Source organism: Neodiprion virginianus, chromosome 5, assembly GCF_021901495.1.
Source record: "Neodiprion virginianus isolate iyNeoVirg1 chromosome 5, iyNeoVirg1.1, whole genome shotgun sequence".
Taxonomy (NCBI): Eukaryota; Metazoa; Arthropoda; class Insecta; order Hymenoptera; family Diprionidae; genus Neodiprion; species Neodiprion virginianus.
The window spans coordinates 4,557,572-4,571,422 of NC_060881.1; the positions used below are offsets into that span (position 1 = coordinate 4,557,572).

The 13,851-nt window shown below is 39.7% G+C and overlaps 1 protein-coding gene and 1 long non-coding RNA gene across 2 annotated transcripts in view; one reads left to right on the forward strand and one right to left on the reverse strand.

The window, feature by feature from the left end:
- LOC124304470 (matrix metalloproteinase-2-like) overlaps nucleotides 1-13,851 on the forward strand; it is a 156,921-nt gene that overhangs the window by 96,195 nt on the left and 46,875 nt on the right. The window lies entirely within an intron of this gene.
- LOC124304473 (uncharacterized) overlaps nucleotides 1-13,851 on the reverse strand; it is a 35,075-nt gene that overhangs the window by 13,338 nt on the left and 7,886 nt on the right. The window lies entirely within an intron of this gene.

Consider the following 13,851-nt stretch of genomic DNA (forward strand, 5'->3'; position numbering starts at 1 on the left):
TTTTTTCTCTTCCCTTATCTCTCTGCTCATTTTTCATCCTCGTACGTCTCTTATCGATGTGTATATGCGCGTATGGGTACGTATACACGCACACTCGGACGAGTTGGGAACGCGTTAAAAGTAATTGACATTCGTTAGGTCCAAAGACGAGCTTCTCTCGTTTTACGATTAGACAGACTCCGACGCGACATAAACCTACCAACGACGGAGAACTCTGAACCAACGCGGAGAGTTCCGAATGGCAAGCCGGGTGTAACGTAACTCCTTTAAAGGGACGATGATAAGGCTTCGGGCGACAGAAACACAATCGGACTCCTCGACTTTCTCCCTTACTCCCTTTCTCGGTTCCCCTAGTCGCTCTTCTTATCCGCTTTAGACTCTCGCGCCGTTGCGTTGGCGTCATTCATTCCTTCGTTACCAGTTAAACACGTACCGCAAACTCTTCTCGGATTACCCTTCATTAAGATATGAATACGTGTAATAGTAGCGATGGTGGTGGTGGTCGTGGTACAGGAGCTCTTCGAATTGGCTACGTGTCGTTTTGTAGCTCTCGCAACTCGAATCGAACTTATCTTTTAGCTTTGGACACGACGACTCGTTACAACGGTATTTTAAGAGAAGCGAAGCGAGAGGGAGAGGAACGTCGTTGTTCACTTGGGAATTGAATTGAATTGAATTACGTTCTACGCTGAATTCGGTCTGAATACGCGCAATCACTTTGCGAGCGGGTGTAACCATTTAGTTACAGTAAATTACAAGTCTTTCCAACAATTCATTCTCGCAGTCGGTACCGTTAAAAAACTTTTTCCCTAAATAGAGACGTAACAACGAACGCATTCGTCGCACCTGATGTAGGTACTAATACGGAAATGTTCGCGTTACGTTACACGTGTAAAAAAAAAAAACGAATTAATCAGCGAATGGGAATGGTCGTTGGTGGAATTATCGTTGGTTACATCAAAGTACAGAATTTCCATCATCAGGCGCTGATGAGCTCTCCGAATCTAATTTTCGGACGAACAAAATGCTCGTCGGTTGGAAAAACGCGGGCTTCCATCTTCTTTGGGGGTAAAAGAAACCTTTGTGTCCGACTCCGGGCTTCGTCTACCTCCTTTTTCCGCCGGCTTGTATATCCGTCTTTCTGTTTTTTTCAACTAAATTCCCGTCTGCTGCGACTCCCGGAAATTGTGTACCTGCAACGTACCGTCAAGTACACGTACGTTCGCCACCTATTTCAGCTTCCATGTACGTACATACATACCTGCCCACCCTGAGAGCTCTTACACTCGCTTCCAACTACACTGGTAATACCCAACCTAACTCTCTCTCTCTCTCGCTCTTCATGGATGTAGGTACATGCACACTACACGAGCGTAAAAGCTCATCAAAGCACATACTCGTTCATGGATGATCCTTTGAGCTGGGAGTGGCGCGCGTACCCGTAATATCGTGTGCAGACTCTACGTCGCATCACGCTTTACTATATTAATTTTCGTTAATTTAAACACGAAATATTAGGCTTCCCGCCGCTATGGGTACCACATGGTATCCAGAAATTATCTTCCGAACGGTTGATGGTGCCGCTAACGGGCAAAATGCTTCGATAGTTCCATGTAACATGAAACATGGCAAATTCGTTAAGAAACATAATGGATAAATGCAAAATGTCGTTTACATTTTAAATGAAACCGTTTCAAATAACACTTTCTTTCGTAATCAGATCCACAGTAATTGCGGTGGATCTGTCTAAGCGTATCGTGACTCTCGTTATCGGATTTGTCAATCTTGCCGCAATTACTGTAGATTTGATTCGAAAAATGGTATCGACCTTGTTTCAATCCAATTATGCGTGAATATATTCCTTTTATTGTAAAATTTTGACTCTAGACTCACGATGAAGTCGTTCAATCAGAGGAGAAACCAATAATCTAACAAAGTTTTTTTCTTTTTTCTTTGATTTCAGGTAAGAACATTCTCCTATACCGTGAAAAAATTTCACCTCGAATGCAGAGCATGATATTTTCCTCTATCGGGTAAGTCTTTGAAGCGAATATATGTGAGCTTGCACCGCGGAGCACGGAAAAGTCGAATGGCGACAACGTGGACTCACTCAACCGGGGTGTGATGTTTGCCTCGAAGAGGCCCAGGAGGTCATCACAACCTTTTTGAGTGAGCGAACGGTGTCGTCCAAGGCAGCTAAGAATATCCTCGAGGGATCCTGCGGAGCTGAACCCCGCGATCAGGTGCAGGACTCCCTTTTGTAACGGCGCTAAGAAGTCTCGCGAAGTGTTTTCGTGATTGATCGGCTGATCCGCGGCATTACCTTAACAACCTACACTCATCCCGCGTGAATCGAGAACGACCGATATTTTGGCGCCGAGAGAGGATCTCGAAGACTCGAGATTGACTGGGACGAAGGTAAAGAAGAACAAGGAGACGAGGAAGAGGAAGAAGAAGAAGAATGAGGAGAAGAGGAGAAGGAGCTAAAGCTTTTTACCAAATCAGACCGGTGCCGTTGATCCTGCAGGTATTAGCCGTCCGTTCCATTGCTCGTTTATCTTTAAACAAGCTGCCGATCAATGCTAACCATCAACGAAATTTAGCCCGGAGCTTGCAGTGGTGGTCGTTCTGAATTTGCGGAATAATCCTTCTATCAGGGTGTAACCCGGTAGGCTACACTTTTTTTTTTTCCCCCCTCATACAAGCGTGAAAATGATTGACAGAATCCATTAATTAGTTTTGTCGTTTGATCGGCGGGCATGAGGGGGATTTAGCGATACTCGGTTCACGGTTGTACTTGAAAAATTGTTTTGCACAGCTACCGGGCGTGTCGAACGATTGAAATGGATCGGGGACTCGGAGTTTTTTTCATCAGAAATTTTTTTTCCACTCGCTATTTTTTGTGTTCCGAAACCTGGTATCCTCACGGGAAATTGCGTCTTTTTTTTAGTATCGCTCGTCTCTTGTACATCTCGTTAGAGTGTTTCAGATAAACGCAATTTACTACTTTTCCGAAAAAAGTTTTTTCAGATCAAAAGAAAGATTCTGACGAAGTGTTGCGAATAAAATTTTTCTTTTATTTCCAACGTCAAACATAATGTCAATTTACGTCACGAGGAAGACTTTTTTCAATATTAATTTAATCTCGTAAAATAGTTATAATTTACTATGAACTTTTAATTTAGGAAAATAAGTTTCTCGATTGATATATCGTGTCATGGATCGTGATCTTTCGGTTGAATATAAACGCCCGGAAAGAAATAATAATTTAAGTGCTAGAACGTGTTTCTTCATAAATTGAAACAAAAAAAAAAAAAAAATTGAGAACAAGTGAAAAATCAATCAAACGCAATCTTCCACATAACGTGGAACGATCATCTTTTGACAAAATTTTTAAGGAGTGTCACGGTAGAAAATCGCTAATTATCTTTTCCCGAAACACACCCGAATAATCCACAGATTTGTCCCTTGAACGCTGTTTCATTATATCGTGGATATTCCGAAGCCTGTAAGGATAAAAGGTGGAAGGGAATCTCACGTATTCGTTGGGAAAATACACATCTTCTGGAAAGGGAAATATCGAACGGTGAATTTGAAAGCTTTTAGGTGAGATTTGAAGATGTCCCAAAATTTATCACAGAATCTCAAACCCCGTCTGTATCGATCCGCATTGATGAAACTCGTTAGTTACAGACGAAATCCAGTCAACGGTACGTAACGAGATATAGAATTTACTTCGTTTTTCCTCTTCATTTATGATACTTCAAGAGTTAAAGGGGCGCGTGTCGGGTGTACGATAATAATAATGATGATGATGATGATGATGATGATGATGATGATAAACAAGTAAATAACGCTACATAGATCCAATCGGTTGGGCTTCATCTTCGCCCAGCAATTGACCAAAAAATGTGGAAACTATGTAAAATATAGTTCGGAGTCGTGCGACGGAAAATTAACCGCGCGCGTGTAGAACCGGGGGAATATTAACGCCCCTTTTTTCATCCCCCCCTTTTTTCATCCCTTAGCCCTGCACCATGCGAAACGTTTGTACCAATTGTTGTTCGCTCGGCTATTATACATACGTACGTACGTATGTCGTGTATTCATATATCGAAGGGGGATTTTCCGTGGACACGCAACGTCGCTCTGCGTTCAACGCTTCCACGGCCACTGACCACGATAATCTCGTTACCCGAAATCCCCGAGAGGATAGACGTCTAGATTTATCATCCCGAAAAAAGCGTGCCTTGCTTCGCAAACGGTATTACAAGTATTACATTGTCATTCTTTCTTCCCGCATCGATGGGATTAAATTTTCTCGCTGTAATATGTTGAAGCTTCGTTAAAATCGCTGCGGTCAGTTGAAATTGTACAAAAGCTTTTGAGTATCATCGTAATTTCTTTGTTATACAGGATTTTTATTATTTTATTTTATTTTATTTATTTTTTTTTTTTTGTATGGCTTGTTTGATCGGATATTCTTGCAGAATTCGGCAACGTTTACCGTGAGACACGTGTTGCTTTTTTAATTTCTCGTTTCTCCGTTCTCAGAGTAAAAAGGAAATTATCGCGATCACGCCGAGAATGAAAAGTTGACTTTTACACTGGATGTTGACGTTTTGAGATTTACAGAATCACCTCCGACCATTTTCGATACGATGGATGTCTGTGAATATTTACGGATGTATGTATGTGATCGATTTATTTTGTCCGGATTTCAATAACTTTGGTCATCAAACTCAGAACTGATTAGATTTCGGCTTTGATCGGTTCGGTACTTTCTCAATTATTTAAATAACGAAATTTCAAAAGATCAAATAAAAATGACATCTTAAGAAGGGTCGAATGGATTTGAGTGAAAATTGGTGCCGTGAGGTTTTTTGCATCGCCGATCACGAATCTAAGGTAAGATTTGTGAAATTTGAATTTAGCGTATCCGAAGAGCTAAAAAAAAAATTAAACACATTGGATTTTGATGAAAATCAATGGTTCAAAGTAAAAGAAATAATCGTATTTCCACGTAATACGATATCCGAGGGCTTTAAAACCGTTAATCACGAGTCTGAATTTCTAGTTTGAAATTCGAATTGGATATAAATATTAAATTTTTCCGGTGAATTTGTAACCCGTAGCGTGAGAACGTGAAAGTTCGAGGACAGCCTAAGGCCGCTTGTTATCTTTTCTCACTTACTTTGAACTCGATCGTCCGCCCTTCGCGTTTCGGGAACCGTACAAGAGTCTGATAAACACCGATTCGTGCGATCGGCAAAAAGGGCTGCGGGCTTTGGCCGACCATCCAGAATGATTCTTCCGGTCCCTGCTCGCGTTCTCGAGGGCATTGCCCGACGGGTATTTATACGGGTTTGTTAAAAGGTCGTACCTACCGTTAATGAATTTCATCACAATTCTCCGGCTCTTAATAACTCGAGCGTATGGGGACCGAGGAGAATTAGAGCTAGGGGAAAGAAACAGTTCGGTGGCTGCGCAAGGATCCGAGAACCGTAGAGATAAATACGTACATATGCGTGCGTGCGTGTAGGCACGATGTCAGAGAAAGCGATCGTGGAACCAGACGATGAAAACGGAACGTGGAGCCGTGTGTGTGTTCACGGGGAGGAAAAAAAGATTGTTCGCGGCGAGCAAAGCGCGCCAGTCTGGAGCCTCTTCCACTTGACTCCATTTGGCATTCCAATGCGCGTGCATGACGGTTACGCTCGCCTTTCCCCCTTCGGTTTTAGCCCCCCCACCCGGCGTCAATCCTCGTCCATATCTTTCAATAGACGCGTCAATTATCTTCGTTTCTTCGTCCCCTCTGCACCCTCTAATCGACCACGATACCGGGCGCCTGTCTTTCGGCCAATATTCCGGGCATCGCGGATCGATGGGTGCCGCCACCCTTCCCCTCGACGCCCCCTCACATACATATACATATATCTACATCCGCGCACACGCACACACACACACATATATTAGATAAGACCCGGTGTCTGTATACGGGGAAAATATTCGCTTTGATTTATTATTTCTCCCCATCCCCCCTCCTCCCACGTCTCTCACAGATTTATGCCGGGGAAAAGAATGATGAGTTTTTTTTTTTTTTTTCTTTTTTTTTCTTTTCGTTGCCCGGAGGAATGGGATTTAAAAAAAATAAATAAATTAAAAAAAAAAAAAAGAAAAGAAAAGAAACAACATTTTTTTTCCCACCTCGACTTTTGTTTTTGTTCGTGCTCCCCCCATGCCCCTGTTTTGTATAACTAATCATGATAACGATATATCCTGGAGCAGTATCTGCGTATATTACATGTATGTATATATATATATATATGTATATAGGGCATTTTATTGGCGAAATAAAGAGAAAAAAAAATAAATAAATAATGTAAAAGAATCTTCGCTTAATATACGGGAAAACGATCTTTGTATCACACGTAAGGCACGTCCCTCGATCGACTCGTTAATTTTCTTTTCACTTATTTCTTCTCACGTTCAAGTATAATCTCGGGGACACGATGGGGAAGAAGGGAGGACTGGTGTTTTTTTTTTTTTTTTTCATTCTCTCTCATTTCTTTTCATCTTACAAATATCCTACGCTTGACTTATTTATATTCGCGGCGCCTTTATATTAAGGAAAGGAACGGAAAATTTTTGATGAAAATCATAAACGAGCATTGACGTTTTGTTAATTCAACGTTTTATCAACTTATTCATTTATACCTAATTTTAATTTTTGTTATTTTTATCAATTTATTTATTTTTTTTAACTTTATTCACATGCGCCAAATCCTTCGAATACGGAACGTTGTTTAAAAAATATTGCTGATTTAATTTCCAAAGAGTCTTGGAGGAGGAAAGTGAAATTTCAGATAAGAAATGGAACGTTTGTGTTTATAATAAGAGATAATTGACAATATGATTTCGCCGGGTCAAGTATCCGTTATCATTAATCATATCGGCGATGTAGGTTTTGGTGAAGAACATATTTTATATTCATGCTATTCTAAAACACCAAGGGCAGGCTTTAAGAAAAATCCTGTATTGATGTGGGATATTAACTTCCAGTCCGTAATGATCAAACGACGACGACAGAGGGTCGGAAAGCAAATTTGTAAATCTCGTGGCGATGTTTTATCGTTTCAAATTTTCTCGCCGATCGTTCCTCGGATACACGTCTCGGTTATACATTACGTACCCATTATAAAACAGAAGAGAAGAAATGAAAAAATGTAAAAAATTTTACAACGACAATAAATCGATTTGACATTCGTAAGCTGTCGTTACAAGTTTCCCCGAACCGAGTTTCAGGGTGAGGTGAGAAAGAGAAAGAGGAAAAAAAGAAGGGGGGGGGGGGGGCGGATGGAGCCGAAAAAATTTCCATAACCAATCGGAAACAACTCATCGCCCCCTTTTCGTCCCCCTCCTTTCACTCTCTCTCTCTCTCTTCTCCTTTATTCTTCTCGCAATCACGGCCCGGCTATAATTCTTCTTTAAGTCAAGCTTAAGCGTATATAACCAACAACGTGCCGATGGAGAATGGCAGGGAATTGCCATTAGCTCGCGGGAAATAAAGGACGGAGGAAATTGCTTTTTATAGAAAAATAAATCGGATCTTTGCTACGGACACTTTATACTGTACTACTGAATATAAAGTACAGCAAACGAAAGCGTATTGTATTTAAGTGAAAGTTGGTGGGAAAGAAATTTGTTGAAAAAAAAATTACTCAGGCATGTAATCTTGACGAAGCAATTAGATTTTCAATTAATTCGTTCGATTTTAATTTCTAAACTTGCAACCGACTAATTGGACTTTAGTTTTTTAACACCGGCTGCTTGGACAATTTATACACACCTCTAGCCCCGTGTAAAGTGAAACATAATTTCGTACCGTGGAGGGAAGTTAATTACTCGTAGTTGATAGGTAATGATGATTGTAAATATTGCAAGTCCAGCTGCACGGATAATTAAAGGTTTACAAAAAATCGACAGCATTGCAAAAGTGTTTTGTGAAAATTTCCCGTTTCTTGTTTCGTTCGATGTGATGCCTGACAATTATGCCCAAAATTAATGACTCTACTTCGATACGATACGAGGTGTGAAATCGTGCTTGAAACCGCTTTAATTTCAACGTGCGAGTTATTTCGCGTTTCGAATGGAAATTAAATTAACCACGCGATATCACATTATTTTACGATTGCAGTTTATCGTGCTTCACTGGTGAAAGAGAAACTGTATGAAATAAAATTGACTAATAACACGTGTCCTCTATTTCTCTCGCCTTCTCTCTATTTTTTTTTCTTTCTTTCTTCTTACGAAGAAGAAAGACACGGAAGGATGGAGAAATAAGGAGAAGAAGGGACGGCGTCGGGATGCTTAAGTGGCGTCGTTTTCGTGACCTTTAGAGACTAACCGTAATCTTGCAGCAGGGCACTAAAAGCTAACGTCCGTACGGCGACGAGAGCCGAGCTAAGAGGAGACAGAAAAGCTCTCGCCTTGGCATCTGGCTCGTAATTTGTAATTGTAAGGAGAGCAAATGATCGGTCTTCGTCTGGAGGAATTGAGAAGACAAAGAGACTGAAAGATGAAAAAAAAAAAAAAAAAGAGAAATTTACAACTTGCTTCATTTATATTCCACTCGCGGTAATTAGTCGTCGCAATAAATTATGTCTGTACATTTTTCTACAATTGTGCGTGAATTTCGCCCGCGAATAGCTTGTAATAATGACGGTTTTTCTTCTCGAAGGTAGTCTGTGCGGCCGGGGTTGAAACTCCACTGAAATTTTTAGTTCCGGTTACCGCTCGGTCCTTGACTATTTTCATTTTTTACCACAATCGAAAGATATAGTTCTCGGTACAAAATGAAAATTAGTTTTCTAGCTGTTACAGGAAAGTCTAGTATCCGTTGTTATTCTTTCTCATTACGATCACTGTTGCTAGATTTTCTTGCAAGAATAAATTGACGTTAAAGCCTTGTTTAACTAAAAAAGTAGAGTAAACCTCAGAAACTGATTCAGCGTTGCAATAACAAAAAAAGGATCGACGACAGCGCAAAATGGTTAGACGTACCTCGTTTTTCCTAATTCCAACGATATTCAAACAGTTTTTTTAACGATATCTGTTTTACTGAATTTTTCTAGTTACTATAAGAAATGAAATTTTTCTCAGTGTCCGAATATGAAAAGTTCGAAAAGCGACAAATTCCGAATTTTTGAGTGTGAAACTTGGAGTACAAAAATCAAACTTTGACGAAATATCAAAGTCTCGAATAGTGGGAAACACGATGCTCAAAGTTCCGAAAATGCGAAAATGAGAAAACTTTAAAATCCAAAATATCGAAACTCCGAATAATCGAAGATTTTCAATTCTATGAATTTCTTATTCAGTGATATTTCAACACTTTGGTCTTTCTTTGTTTTGGATTTTTGATTTTGATTTCCGACCATTGGAAACTTTGTCGTTTCTTCAAATTTCGATTTCTCTGCTTCAAGTTTCGCCACAAAATAATTGGGAATCAGACGCTTTCGGAACTTTTTAAATTCGTAACTTCAACCGCGCCCCCAGTGTGTGCCAAGTGAGCATGACACGGGATAAAAACATCTCATCGACAAAATTTCTCCCTCTCGCTGCAAGGGATTCAAGTTTCCCAAGTTATCTGCACCCTCTATTGTTCGGCACGTATTTTCTCGCAGCGACATCTTCGAAGTCTTTGTCTCGTTGCCCTTGTCCTTGCAGCGCAACATCGAGACAGTCTTTCCTCCGTTCCTCCCTTCGACTTGACGAAGCGACGGCGGTGAAAAAAAATAATGAAAAATAAAAAATAAAAAATGCAAAAAATCGCTCGCGCATATCGTGCAGCCTGCGTGTGCAAGGCAGGTTCTCGCTCATCGTCTTCTCTTGAAAACACTCGACTATATACGCCGCGTGCAATAGTCAGGCAGGCATGTATCTGCCCCTACTTGTCTCGCGGGTATTACGTGCAGGGGGCAGGAAAGAAGAGCGAAACGTGAAATAAAAAACATGAACGCACGAGAGTGGATGGTGGAAACTCGAGTACCCACCTATCCTACCTCTATACCGGCACGAGTGACGATGCGGAGGGAAAGGGATATTTTTTTTTTTCCGACGAAGAAGGAACGATAGTTTTTCCTATTCTTATTTATTCGTTTTTTTTTTCTTTCTCTTCTTCTCATTCTCTTTTTCCCTCGTTGCGAAAATTGCCTTTTCGCACAGAGGAGATACTTCTTCTCGAATCTGTTTCACGTTACTGTGCACAATCGATGTACGCAACGTATGTGTACACTGAGAGAAATTTTTAGTTCCACTTAGAGCTCAGTCCTTGACTATTTTCATTTTTTACCACAATTGAAAAATATACTTCTAGGTAGAAAATGAAAATTAGTCTTCTAGCCGTTACCGGAAAGTCTGGTATCCGGTACTATTCTTTCTCATTACGATCACTGTTGCTAGATTTTCTTGCAGGAATAAATTGACGTTAAAGCCTTGTTTAACTAAAAAAGTAGAGTAAACCGAAGAAACTGATTTTGCATTGCAATCACCAAGTTTTTTTAAACGATGCCTGTTTTACTGAATTTTTCTAGTTACTGTAACAAATGATATTTTTCTGAGTGTATATATATATATATATATATACTTGTACCGTGAAAAACGTTTAAGGTATAAAAATTCTGTCATGTTTTTACGAGTCCCGGTGTAATAATCAAACAACGGTTCTGTTTGTAAACGTCGAAATAAAAGACAACTTTGAAAAAGGGTTTAAAATGGGGGAAGAGAGAGTGACCCAAAAAAAAAAAAAATAAATAAATAAAAGAAAACCACGAAAAATTAGAGGAATCCCAAAACAAAGGAATTAATTGAAGGATAAATTGAAAAACGACTTCGGGGATATAGGCATAATAATAATAATAATAATAATAATAACAGTAGTAATATTACTATTAATAACAGTAATGAGAATATAATAGTAATTGAATAACGAACATCGATGATTGAAAAAAGTCAAGGTTTTTCACGGCACTGCAGCGAGAAGTGAAAGACATTTTTATTTCCGGCAAAGACGGGGCTTCGTTCTGGAAGATAAATTAAACCTTACTGCGGCACAGAGAGGAAAGAAAGACTTTTATAATAATACAGTTTAAAACCCGGAGACGTTGAGAGCGTGAAATAATTTCAATTTAATCCCCCCGGTCGCGGCGTCTGTAAAGGACGAGGGACGCTATTTTACGGAGGGTTTAAATGACAGTCACGCCCAGTCAAATCCCTGACGAAACTTACTTCGAATTAAAGCTCATTATTAGAAGTTTAAGATGTGGCTGTATATACACGTGTTTATATATAATATAATATATATATATATATATATGCGGCGTGTGTACGTGTAATGAATTTATTACATGGAAACTTGCCGGCAGCTTACGCAGAGTAGGTGAACTTTGTATAACATGAATTGTGCGTATGGATTTTCAGATTGTTAATCCTCGAAGTAGGATTGAAATTTTCAGAAACATCTTGCCGTTAATCGGAAAATTATTATACAAGATGAAGTAACTTGTTTGCAACAACGCCCGCTACGCGTGTTAAAAAAAGATCCACGGGCGACATTTAACTCTCGAATTCATGGTTCGAGTTCCATTTTTCTTCGTACCGTGAACCTTTCGTCGGCTGGATCAACCTTCAAGCTGCGCAACTTACCGCGTTGTTGTAACATCGCTGTGTTAAACCGGGGTCATCGGAGAACGAAAGTAAAAACTGAGATAACGAAGTAAAAAAATTCTAGGATAATCTAACTATTGTACTTCGAGGCAGATAAGTTGACTTTGTGTGAAAAATAAAATGGAATTACGACTTGCCGGATTTTCAATAATTTCAGCTGATGAAACCTTGCGATGGGAAAAAGGTATTTATTTGATCGAGTTGACCGAAATATTTGGAAAAAGGACGGATCAACGATTTTTACGATGCATAATTATTTATCTTGAATAAAATCAGATTATTTTTCATCTTTTTCATATCGAATTCAAAGCAAAGACGCCACGGGGTCGTTTTGGACCCCGATACGCAGCGTTAAGAGTCAAAGACAGGAACGCGATAACGCGGGACAAATTCGTCCTTAATCCTAAGTCGGCCATTTTGAGATGAAAGGGGAACTCCGCAGGCAAGCTTCTCTTTAGACCACCATAACCCTCGCATACGTATCGCTTGACGTCACGACGGGTGTCATTTTACCCGTGTATAACGTCGTGATACGTAACGTCCCCGTTTACAGTCGAAACCGTATATTATCTCGACTGTGTAGGATGTATATCAGCCATAATGTACCTGCCGTCAACCCTTAGACCTACACGTTTAACCCTTTCGCTACGACTCTGCAGCAACGCAGAGGGAAATTAGTTGCCTGTTTAGTCCGGGGTGTTGGTTTTAAACCCCTCGCTTGTATAGTTCAGGGCTGTGTTCTCTCTTGGTAACAAAAATAATTACTTGTTTAAATTACCAATTTTTGAGGATAAGTTGACCGGATCGTCCGGATGGAAAGATACGAAAAAAGAAGAAGAAAAAAAAAAAACGTTCAAACGAAGAAGTCTAGGTACGTGTTTTGTCTTTTTTTCTTTTTTTTTTATCAAAACTTTTTTTTACGCATACGTATACGAACAACGCGAATTGGAAAACGTTTTGTAAATACAGTTGATTGTTTTTTTTTTTGTTTCTCAATTACCTACACGCCCAAAATTTCTTCCCCTTGTAACGCTGTCGTTGGAAACAAAAATTTGTAATCTATTCTCAACGGGATGAATTTTTTCTTTTCTTTTTTTTTTTTCTCTCTTCACCAACTCGACAAAAGAAACGATTTTATCTCTAATTAAACCCGCGCGTCTGGTTTGACAATCAAAGCCTAATAACTGTCCCGGAATTATTTTCCGGGCGAGTCTCCCCTTTCTCATTTTCCACTCTTTATTATTTCTTCGAAATTCTAATTAGGCAAATGAATGAGTTTTTTTTTTTTTCTTTTTTTCTTTTTCTCATCCTTCCGTCTCTTCGTCGTCACGCCTCTCGTGCGCCCCGTGCCGTTATCTCGATTCTCCAGGTGAGGGAAAACTCGGTATCTTACCGCTTAATTTTCATACATTATAAGCGTGAAGCACGTCAAGGAACCCGAGGTATAATGTATAGGAATATAATAAGACGCAGTGTAACAAACCTTTCGCCCAGATAGCAGCTGCTGTTCTCTTGAGTTTCATGTATTCTGGATGTGTGTGCGTGTGTCGGTGTGTGGGTGTATGGGTGGTTCGTTATGCGTACATGTCTCTAGGTTAACCGGAAAATTCAGGCAGTATAACAAGCTTCGAAACTTTTCTTCCCACACCGAACATTGTATATATATATATACGTAGACATACACCAACTTGTTCTTCTTCTTCTTCTCCTTCTTTCTTGAATCTAGTTAGCGTGAGTTAGCAGCGTTGCTGTTTTTCCGCACCTTTAATCGTGGCAATAAATATAACTAATATCAAACATCCGCGATTTTAATAATAGCGGCAAATATTTTCTCTAGTAATAAATTTCAGACTGAACGTTCGATGCTTTTTTATTTTATTGTTGGTATTGTACTTGATAATACGAGTAAATTCACAAGACACAGGTACATACACCAAAGAGGGTGTGTTTTGCGGGCTTGTCGGTCGCTTATTTACACGAGTATTATATATTTAGATGAACCCTGAGAAAAATTTCATTTGTCACAGTAACTAGAAAAATTTAGTGAAACAGGTATCGTTGAAACAACTGTTCGAATATCGTTGGAATTAGGAAAAACGAGGTAGGCGTAAACATTTTGCGCTA